Consider the following 9459-nt stretch of genomic DNA (forward strand, 5'->3'; position numbering starts at 1 on the left):
TGAGTTCAATTCCCAGCAACCATATGGTCCCTCACAATCATCTGTAATGGGATCTGATGCCTTCTTCTGGTGTGTCTGAAGACAGCTATGGTGTACTCATATACATAAAATAAATAAACAAAATAAATCTTAAAAAAAAAACCCGCTGCTCTTCCTGAGTTTAGTTTCCAGCAACCACATCCACATCAGATTGCATACAACCACTTATAATTCTTCTTTTTTTCTTTTTCTTTTTTTCGGAGCTGGTGACTGAACCCAGGGCCTTGCGCTTGCTAGGCAAGCGCTCTACCACTGAGCTAAATCCCCAACCCACCACTTATAATTCTAGCCCCCAAGAGATCAGACTCCCTCTTCTGGACTTGGAGGGCACCTGTACACATGCAGCATAAACACATATATACATACTGCACACACACACATGGGCACACGCATAAACACATGTGGGTACATACACAGGCACACACACACATCTAGATGGATGGATGGATAGATAGATAGATAGATAGATAGATAGATAGATAGATAGATAGATAGACAGACAGACAGACAGATAGAGTCCACTATGGTGCCATATATAAGTACCTAAAGGGCAGAGGCAGGCAGATCCCTATGAGCTCTGGCCAGGATTATATAGTAAGACTGTCTCAAAACAAATAAAAAATGAGTCAATGATAGAAATAAATATTTCAAAAATAAGAACATAAATATGAGTGGTATACCTTTAATCCAACATTTAGGAGTCAGAGGCAAAGGCAGATGGATCTCTGTGAGACCAGTAGAAAGTTCCAGGATAGCAAAGTCTACACAGAGAGACCCTGTCTTGAGAATGAGAAGTAGGAGGGAGGGAAGGAAAGTGGGAGGGAGGGAGGCAGGGAAGGAAGGAAGGAAGGAAGGAAGGAAGGAAGGAAGGAAGGAAGGAAGGAAGGAAGGAAGGGAATCAAGAAAGCCAGGATCTTGGCAGGTGGCAGCCTAGGCTGGTCTGGAACCCTCCTACCTCAGTCTCCTGACCGCTGGAATTTCAGGCATGGACCACCATGCCTAAGCTTCCCTTACCCTGCCTTGAAGGAGGGTGTTGGCATGGGCAGAGGCTGTCTCCAGGCCTTGACCCAGCTCTCACCCCAGCTCTGGGCCTACAGGGGGTATCCAGAAACTGTTTTACTAAAGAGAGGGCCCCAAGAACAAACTAGGAAGAAGAGAGATTGAGACTCCTCGGTCTCTTGCCTGGAGTGGATCTGTTCTTTAGGAAGGTGCTTAAAAGATGGTGCTGAGAGGTTTCATTTGGCAGCCTTGCTGGGTTATCAGAGTGCCTCTGCTTTTAGCTTCTACTCAGATGCGTGATGCCTAGGCCCCGGCCTTGGGAGGCCTCATCTGTCACCATGGCCCAGGTTTTCTCTGTCCTGTCAAATGGATGAGCAAGGTCTTGTCCACTGTCATAGCCACATTTCTCTTTCTGCAATAAGACACCACGATGAAAGTAACTTATAAAAGAAAGCATATAATTTTGGAGCGTACAGTTTCAGAGGATGGGAGTCCATGACGTCAGAGTGAGGGCATGGTGGCAGGAATGGCTGAGTGTTCACATCTTGATCTTCAAGTAGGAGGCAGAGAAAGAGACACTGGAAATTACAAAACTATTTTGAAACCTCAAAGCCCACCGTAGAGACACTCCTCCTCTAACAAGGCCACACCTCCTAGTCTTTCTCAAATAGTTCCACCAACTGGGGACCAAACATTCAAATACATGAGCCTTTGAAGGCCGTTCTCATTCAAACCACTACGTTCCGCTCTGCAAACCTCCCCTCATAGGTTCATGGCCACATCATAATGCAAAATGCATTTAGTCCAACTTCAAAAGTCTCCATAGTCTTACAATCTCAACATACTTAAAAGTCCAATGTCTCTTCTGAGAGTCAAGGCAATCTCTTAATTATAACCCCCTATAAAATCAAAAAGCAAATTACAGCCTCCCAGTATACAATGTCATACAGTTATACATTACCATCCCAAAAAGGAGGAAAAGGGGCAGAGTGAGGAAACACTAGCTCATAGCAAGATCAAAACCCATCGGGCAAACTCCAAATCATATCGCTCTACGCTGAGGTAAAAGGGCTTAGATGGCTCTGCCCTTCTGGACTTGCAGACTACAACATACTTCTCTCTCCAGGGCTCATTCCCCTCCCTGTGTGTAGCGCTCCTTGGCAGATATTCCACGGCTCCGACATCTCCAATATCTTGGAGTTTCCAATGAAGTTAGACTTCACTTTCGTGGTTTCACAGCACAGAGTCTCGGGGCCTTCCTGCACGGGCTCCCTTGCTGCACACCTGGCCTCAGCAGCTCTCCTTAACCATGGAGGAAGATTCCACAACCCCTTTACTCCTGTGTCCTTCCTGTCTTTGAAACCAGGACTTCCCTGTTTGGGTTGGAACCTGTGCCCCCAACCCCGACCTTAACTCCCCTTGGCAGCAGCTCTCTTTGTGGTCACATTTTAGGAGCTGACAAAATCTCTCAGGCCTTTCCTTTTTATAAGTTGGTCGTTTCGTTGGGTGGGGACTCACCCCAGGTTGGTCTTCCTTTCATTCCATTTCCGAATGGGATTTGCTTTGGTCTTCTCACCCCTTTCAGCACAGACCTTGGCCTCAACATTAAATTTCCTGGTGCTCTTTTTTTTTCCTTTCTCCAGACTGTTCACTTTGTATTTCTTTTAGCACCGCCTGCACTTTTTTCATTGTATCCCCGGGTAAGAGGGATTACTAATAACCACACAACAGAGTCGATATTAGGCTGTCTTGAAGTCTCCTCTGTCAGGAACATTAATCCAATACCTTTCAATTTAGCTTCAGGCAGATCCTTAGGCCGAGAGCAGAAAGCTGCTACATTCTTTGCCAAAATACCACAAGAATGGTCTCTAGCCCAATCGCTAATATTGTTCCCCCCCCTGAAACGTCTGAGCTGGGCCCCCATAGTCCATTCTGCTGTCAATGCTACTGCCTTTCATGCTTGTACTAGAATGGCCTACTAAGCCTCTGTCACAGTATTCAACTGTTTTTCTAATCCAAAGTCCCCAAATCCTCCATATTCCTCCAAAATCCAGCATGGTCAAGCCTGTCACCTTGGTACCAACTTCTATCTCTGTCACTCCCTGAGTCTAGCCAAAGTCCAGCCTCTTTGGGGGAGCAAATCATGGTGAGGGGAAGGAGAGAGGGATTCCAAAAATGGCCAGTGAGGCTTTTGCAAGGCCTCAGGCTACCTGCTGGGGATGCTCAACCAAGGATGGCCACACCAACCCTGCCATTTGCAACCAGTTTGAACTCTGACCGCCCCTCCTACCAGGAAGGCATGCACAGTAAAGAGGGAAAATTTCTTTATCAGATGTTACCTGGGGTTGATGATGAATACCAGAGATGGTAGGATGAGCTGGAATAACATGTCTCACGGTGGGCTGTCTCACGGTGGGCTGCATGCAGGAGTGCCAGACTGGGGAGCTGGCAAACTGAAAGGCTGCTTCATACTGTAATGGTTAAAGAAAAAGAGAATTATCTCATGCCTTCCTTTTCGTCTATCAAGGTGTCAGCGTATGCTAATTACCTGGCAGAGGCTTCAACGGGAAGAGGAAAGAACAACTATTATATTTCGGAGGGAAGATTTATCTTGTGTTGTTGGCGCCCGTTGGAGGAGGAGGTGGGGCGGTAGGGGGGGTCAGGGAGGCAAAGTGAGAACTGTTGCTTGACTTGAATGGAATTGGAAATGGCTTTGAACTGAGCGTTCTGTCCTAAGATTAGAAATAATAAACCTTGTTGAGAGAGGCTTTGCATTGCATTGTGGGCCAGGGAAGGACGCAGCATGGGCAGAAACCTAAGCTCCTGAAGGATTGTGGGGAGGGCTCAGGTGGTACAGCCAACCTAGAGGTGGGTAAGAGCTCCTCCACTAATCCAGGGGCTGTGTGGGGTGGGGGTAAGGAGCGCAAGCTAAGGGCCAGGAAGCCCTGGCTTTGGCATCCTGGCTCCCTCTCTCCTGACTGTGATCTATCTCACAGGACACCATCTTTCAGATCCTCAGTTTCCTCGCTTAGGGGAAGGTCCGTAATCCCTTCTTTCTGTGATTACTGTCAGAGCTGAGTGGGATCCTGTAAAAGAAAGGCTCTGGGCAGCTCAACCGACAATAGCGCCTATGGTTATAGTTATTCAATGCAGACTTTTTTAAACACGGGAGTCCAGCTGGCAAAAGGGAAGAGGACTCTGAGCTCTGCCTGTAAGGGAATCACCACAAATGGAAGCTCTGCGTGTCCTTTGCTCCCAGCCCCTCAGGGTCCTAAAACATGGAGAAAGGAACACAGAAACAGGCAAAGCCCTTATGCCTTACAGGAGCCGTGCTTGTACCTGTTACAATGTTGATAGCATTGACCTTGAACTGATGGTTTGATACAAATGAACTCAATGTGGAACCTGTCTCAGGAAGTGATGAGGGCCAAACGGTCAGCCCAGAAAGGGACTTGAAGGAGCCAAGCTACTATCGATACTGATGAGCAGGGGACTGCCTTTGAGAGGGGCTGGTCAGAGATCATGATTTAGTGGCTAACATTGGTTGATTGGTACATCTGAGGGGTCATCTCAGGGGTGAGGAAGCCCCAAGATCTGATAAGCTGACTTCCATACATCGACCCACCTGCCTATGTTAGAGTCCCAATTCTCTCAAGCTTTCCTCTTCAGGATCAGCTAGGTGAGGAAATCAGTGACCTAAAGAGAGTCAGCCTGGTCTGGGAGCAAGTGTCCAGATTGGAACGGCAAAGATCTGAGTTCAAGTCTTAGCCTTCAGAAACACTTAACTGTATGAACTTGGTCTGGTTCTCAGTTGAATACAGGAAGCACCGAAAGGTTGAGAAGACTGAAATCAAAGCTCCGGCACACAGTAGTGTCTAGCAAATAGACTTCCTAAATGGTAGAGGTCCTTTCTAAACTTTGGCCATCTTTTCTAGCTGGACTCCAGTCTAATCCACCCTTTGGCCGGAAGTAAAATTAACTACTACATAAGCAGATGAGCAAGGAGCAGGGTGCTACTGGGTAGGCTGGGTGGCAGGCAGAGGTTTTGAGCAGGTAATGGCTGTCAAGACCAGCAAATCGCAGGTGTCTTGGGAACAAAAAGAGTTAACACTCAGACACCAAAGCACAAATACGAAGCCCAAGACGCTTTGCCAACGCTAAGCTGTTTTGATCATTCCCGGATGTGACATGTATCGTCACATGAGAAAGGCGAGCCTCTTGCACTGAGACTCCTTAATTGACAGCTGGTGGTTCCTGAAGACTAGCACTGGGCTTGACGGGAATGATCCCAAAGCAGCCCCTTCACATCCCACATCCCCTGTGGCCCCTGGCAGGCCTTCATCAACCCAGTCACTCACAATGGCACGTGTATTGGGTGAAGAAGGCTCACTACTCCAGACGTCCTCAGATCCAGCCTCGGCCTCCACCTTTCCAGGCCCTCTTCGCCTGGTTCCTGGAACCTAGGCTGTGCGCCAGTCTAATTGAGCTTCTTGACTTTGCCAAATGCACCAGGCTCTGTCTGGCCTGCAGGCTTTTGCATATGCCGTCCTCTCTGCCTTGGATCCTCCTCCTACCCTCCCTCCCATCCACCTGGCCAGGGATGACAATTGCTACTTAATAACAAAAAATAAGAGCAGTTTACCTCTATTGAGCACTTACTTAGAGCTAAGTGCTTCCCAAATGTTTTCTTATTTAATTCTTACAACTTCCAAGGTTAAAAAAACCAAAAAACGGGGGTTGGGGATTTAGCTCAGTGGTAGAGCACTTGCCTAGCAAGCGCAAGGCCCTGGGTTCCGTCCCCAGCTCAAAAAAAAAAAAACAAAAAAACAAAAAACAAAAAAACAAAAAAAACAAAAAAAACAAAAAAAACAACAACAAAAAAAAACTATGACAATTTACACATCAAAGTTTCCACCGTTGAGCTCGTGCTCTGCCTGAGTTAACAACTCAGTCTCACAGGGAAAGTTACCATCCTTATTTCAACTTCACACAGAAGAAAACTGAGTCACAAAGAGGCCAAGGAACATGCCCCAAGTCAGGGGCTCAAAGCTGCAAGGCTCACACTGCAGCCTGATCCCAGAGCTGAAGTTTGCACTGCCATCCCGTCTAGAGTCACCTCCTTCCCTGGCACTGGGTCAGGACCTTTACCAACACCTTGGAGATCGGTTGTGCATCTGTGGGGCCTGAAATGCCTGCTGTCAGGGCTAGGCTGGCCCGGCACTGCAGCTTCAGTTTCTATCACAGTACCTGGCCCACCTCCTGGCTCATCTACGCTGAAAGCTTGTCTGAACCTCGCAGGAAGCAGCCTCTCTCTCTCTCTCTCTCTCTCTCTCTCTCTCTCTCTCTCTCTCTCTCTCTCTCTCTCTCTCTCAGTTTCCCCTTTCAATCACGGGACTAGGAAACGAAAATTGCAATCGCATAAAAATCTCGGCTCTCGTTTTTTGCATATATCTGAGTTTTGTTGTTATTTTGAGACAAGATCGCACTGTGTATCTCTGGCTAGCCTGAAGCTCTATCTTCCAAGTTTGGGGATTATAGTCTTGTATCACCGTACATGGCTTTTGGAAGGTTTTTTTTTTTTTTCATGGGTTTTTGTTGTTGTCTTTCTGATGCACTCATCTGAATTGGTATAGAAAGTACAGATGGTAAAACTTTTGCAGAACGAGATCAATCCTAGAGCACAGTGAGGATGTGCCAAGTGCAGGCAGCCGCCTCCTGGCGCTCCTGCCCTTTGGAGATGTGGGACTGGGTGCAGAACAGGAGGCAAGCACCGGTTCTCCATTGTGGCAGATCTGAACTTAGGGTTCTTGTGGGGACATGGGTGTCACCACATTTACCTTTCGCCCAGCCTTGACTACATGTTCAAAAGGTCAAGTTAGTGACAGAGGAGCTGGAAGCCAGAGAAGCCAGAAGAGTGCAGCAGGCTCTGCTCTTCTACACCTGGCGTCTGTGCGTAAAACATCACAATTTTGCTTCATAAGCAAGTTCCTTTCTTGTTTGCTTTGTTTTGTTTTCTTGAGACAGAGTCTTGCTATGTAGTCTTGGCTGGCCTAGAACTTGTTATGTTACCCATACCAACCCCTAACTTGCAGCAATCCTCCTGTCTCTGCCTTCAGATTGCTAGGATTACAAGTGTGAGCCACCCTGCCTGGCTTCAGCTTTCTTAAACTCTCAGCAGAGTTGATTTTCCCACTGCCAAGTGTGCTGTTGTTGATTATGCCTGTCTGCTTGTCACAATGCACATCGAGGAGCTGCCAAAGGGACGGGCAGCTCAAAGGCGAGTGAAGGACTAGGGATGGAAAGGGCCACCTCGCCCTCACTATCTCTCTGGGAGAGATCTCTTTGGCAGGGCCATGACCCCTGCTGGCCTTTCCCTGGTGGTTAGAACCAGCACAAGCCTCAGCCTGCCCTCACCCTGTGAACCAGTGCAATTGGAGGAGAAGTTGGTCCTGACAGCCCTCATCACTGCACCACTGACCCCACCCACAGGGCGCAGCCTGCCTGCCCAGGCTGGGAGGTGCGATTGCCTTCTTTTCCTCACCAATAAAATGTAGATAATGATAATACCTTCCTCCCAGGCCTGCGGTGAAGATCAGATGAGAGAAGGCAGGGAAAAGCGACTTACATGCTATAAAAGACTCTGACAAATGCTCATTATTCCTTCCTATTCTTCTCCCGGAATTTATCAAATACTTTATGAGCCCTGGGGGTGTTACATCCCACCCCCTCCCCCGCCTTCTATCTTGTGTGGATTTCTCTGGCCCACAATTCTTCTGTCCTCTCTTGCTGTACCATAGGAAGGCAGGGTGGTGCCGTGGTTAGGGGCTTGACTGGCAGGCCGATGTTTTGAATCCTGACTTGATGTCTTCCGAGGCATGACCCAGGGCAAGGGACCATTGTGAGCCCCATTAGGTTTCCCCTGTACAAAATGGGTATTAAAAACTAAGCTTAAACATAGGACTGATATGAGCACTGAGATCATTTGTGTCAAACTCTTAGTACTGCGCCTGCAACAAGTTCAGGCATTATCTGCTGTGCTATTCTGTGGTGTATCCTCTCCGGCAGGCACTGCTACCCTCTTCAAATATTATGAGCAATGAAAATAGACCTTGGTCATGATTGTCACGGGCTTCCTTGCCTCCACAGAAGGGGTAGATTCATTTATTCAGCAAATCCTTTCTGAGATTCTTCTTGATGCTGGGTACTCTTGCAGCAATAGGAAGACTAAATTCCAGTTCCTTGAATTGGAGAATCCCATAGTGCAGTAGCACAAATATTGATTAATTTACTCACTCACTCGTTCATTCATTCATTCATTCATTCACTCACTCACTCACTCAGTGCTCCTTTCTCATCTGCTTGCAGGGCCTGTAAAACTCCATCCTCGACTTTAGAATACACAGCTGAGGATGGGGCAGGAAATGAAAGAAGCAAGATCTGGGTAAGGTCCCTTGTTGGCCTTTCCATGACATCCCCTCCCATTTCTGTCACTTGGCCTCCGTTTCCCCATTTGAGTGTTAAGAGGTCGCTCAGGCTGATCTGGATCTCCGGGCCCATACCAACACTCCAGGTTTCTGAGCTGGGATGGACAAATGCCGAGTGACACCCTGTCCCTGCTCCTGGCCCACACGCTCACTTGGGTCTCAGGCATCGATCGGCTAGGAGCTCATTAGCAGCCGCACAGCCGTCGCCGAATGTCACAGGCTCTTAAAGTCTCCATTACTGAGGGACCTCACTCCTCTGTATTTTTAGCCTGCATCTGGAGGAGAGAGCTGACGTCTCCTGCAGTTATACACATCAGGCTCAGTGCTTTCGACAGCTTCTCGGGCCTCTGGGCATCTGGATGGAGGTGGGGCCCCCAGATCCATTCCTGGAAAAAAAAACAGTGGGAAGTGGAGAGGCAGGGGGTCCTTTCCCCACCCATAATCCCCCAACCTACTCCTATGAGACCACCTCCCATGTATGACGGAGACAACCCCCACACTTCCAGGGTTCTGACAGCTCTTTGGATGACATAAGAATGAGGGCAGGTGATGTCAACTAATGGATAAAACCCGGGCCAGTCAGATGTCCCCAAGGATCAGCCACCACCTCTAGCCGCAGACAGGTAGAGCAAAGCTTGCAGAAACCACCCACCTTGTTATGATGTCTCACAGTCAGATCAGGGCTCTGTCTGCCTGTGGGCAACAGAGCCAGCCTGAGCAGCCATCTAGCCCATAAGGACTGTGTTTCCCAGACCCCAGAGCATAAGAAAGGATGCTTTTGCAGGCAGTGACTCTGAGATTAGTGGTCCCTGTGAGAGACAGCAGGAAGAGACAAAGCATCATGTGCTTGGGAAGACAGGGAGGTTGGGAGGTACCATGAGGAGGGAGCCAGTCCCTAGCCTGAGATAGCCTGTAACCATGTTGAGGCTGGACACAG

The 9459-nt window shown here is 48.3% G+C and overlaps 1 long non-coding RNA gene across 2 annotated transcripts; it reads right to left on the minus strand.

Annotated features, from left to right (window-relative positions):
- Positions 1-677: 677 nt before the first annotated feature.
- On the minus strand, positions 678-5536 carry LOC134483010 (uncharacterized). 2 transcript variants are annotated; one of them, XR_010059805.1, is made up of 3 exons: positions 5397-5536; positions 3378-3509; positions 678-1588 (listed from the first exon to the last, which is right to left on the minus strand). It is a non-coding gene; the product is annotated as an uncharacterized LOC134483010 (long non-coding RNA). The 2 variants fall into 2 exon arrangements; XR_010059806.1 differs by having other exon boundaries at positions 678-1616.
- Positions 5537-9459: the final 3923 nt, after the last annotated feature.

This window comes from Rattus norvegicus, chromosome 18 (genome assembly GCF_036323735.1).
Source record: "Rattus norvegicus strain BN/NHsdMcwi chromosome 18, GRCr8, whole genome shotgun sequence".
NCBI lineage: Eukaryota > Metazoa > Chordata > Mammalia > Rodentia > Muridae > Rattus > Rattus norvegicus.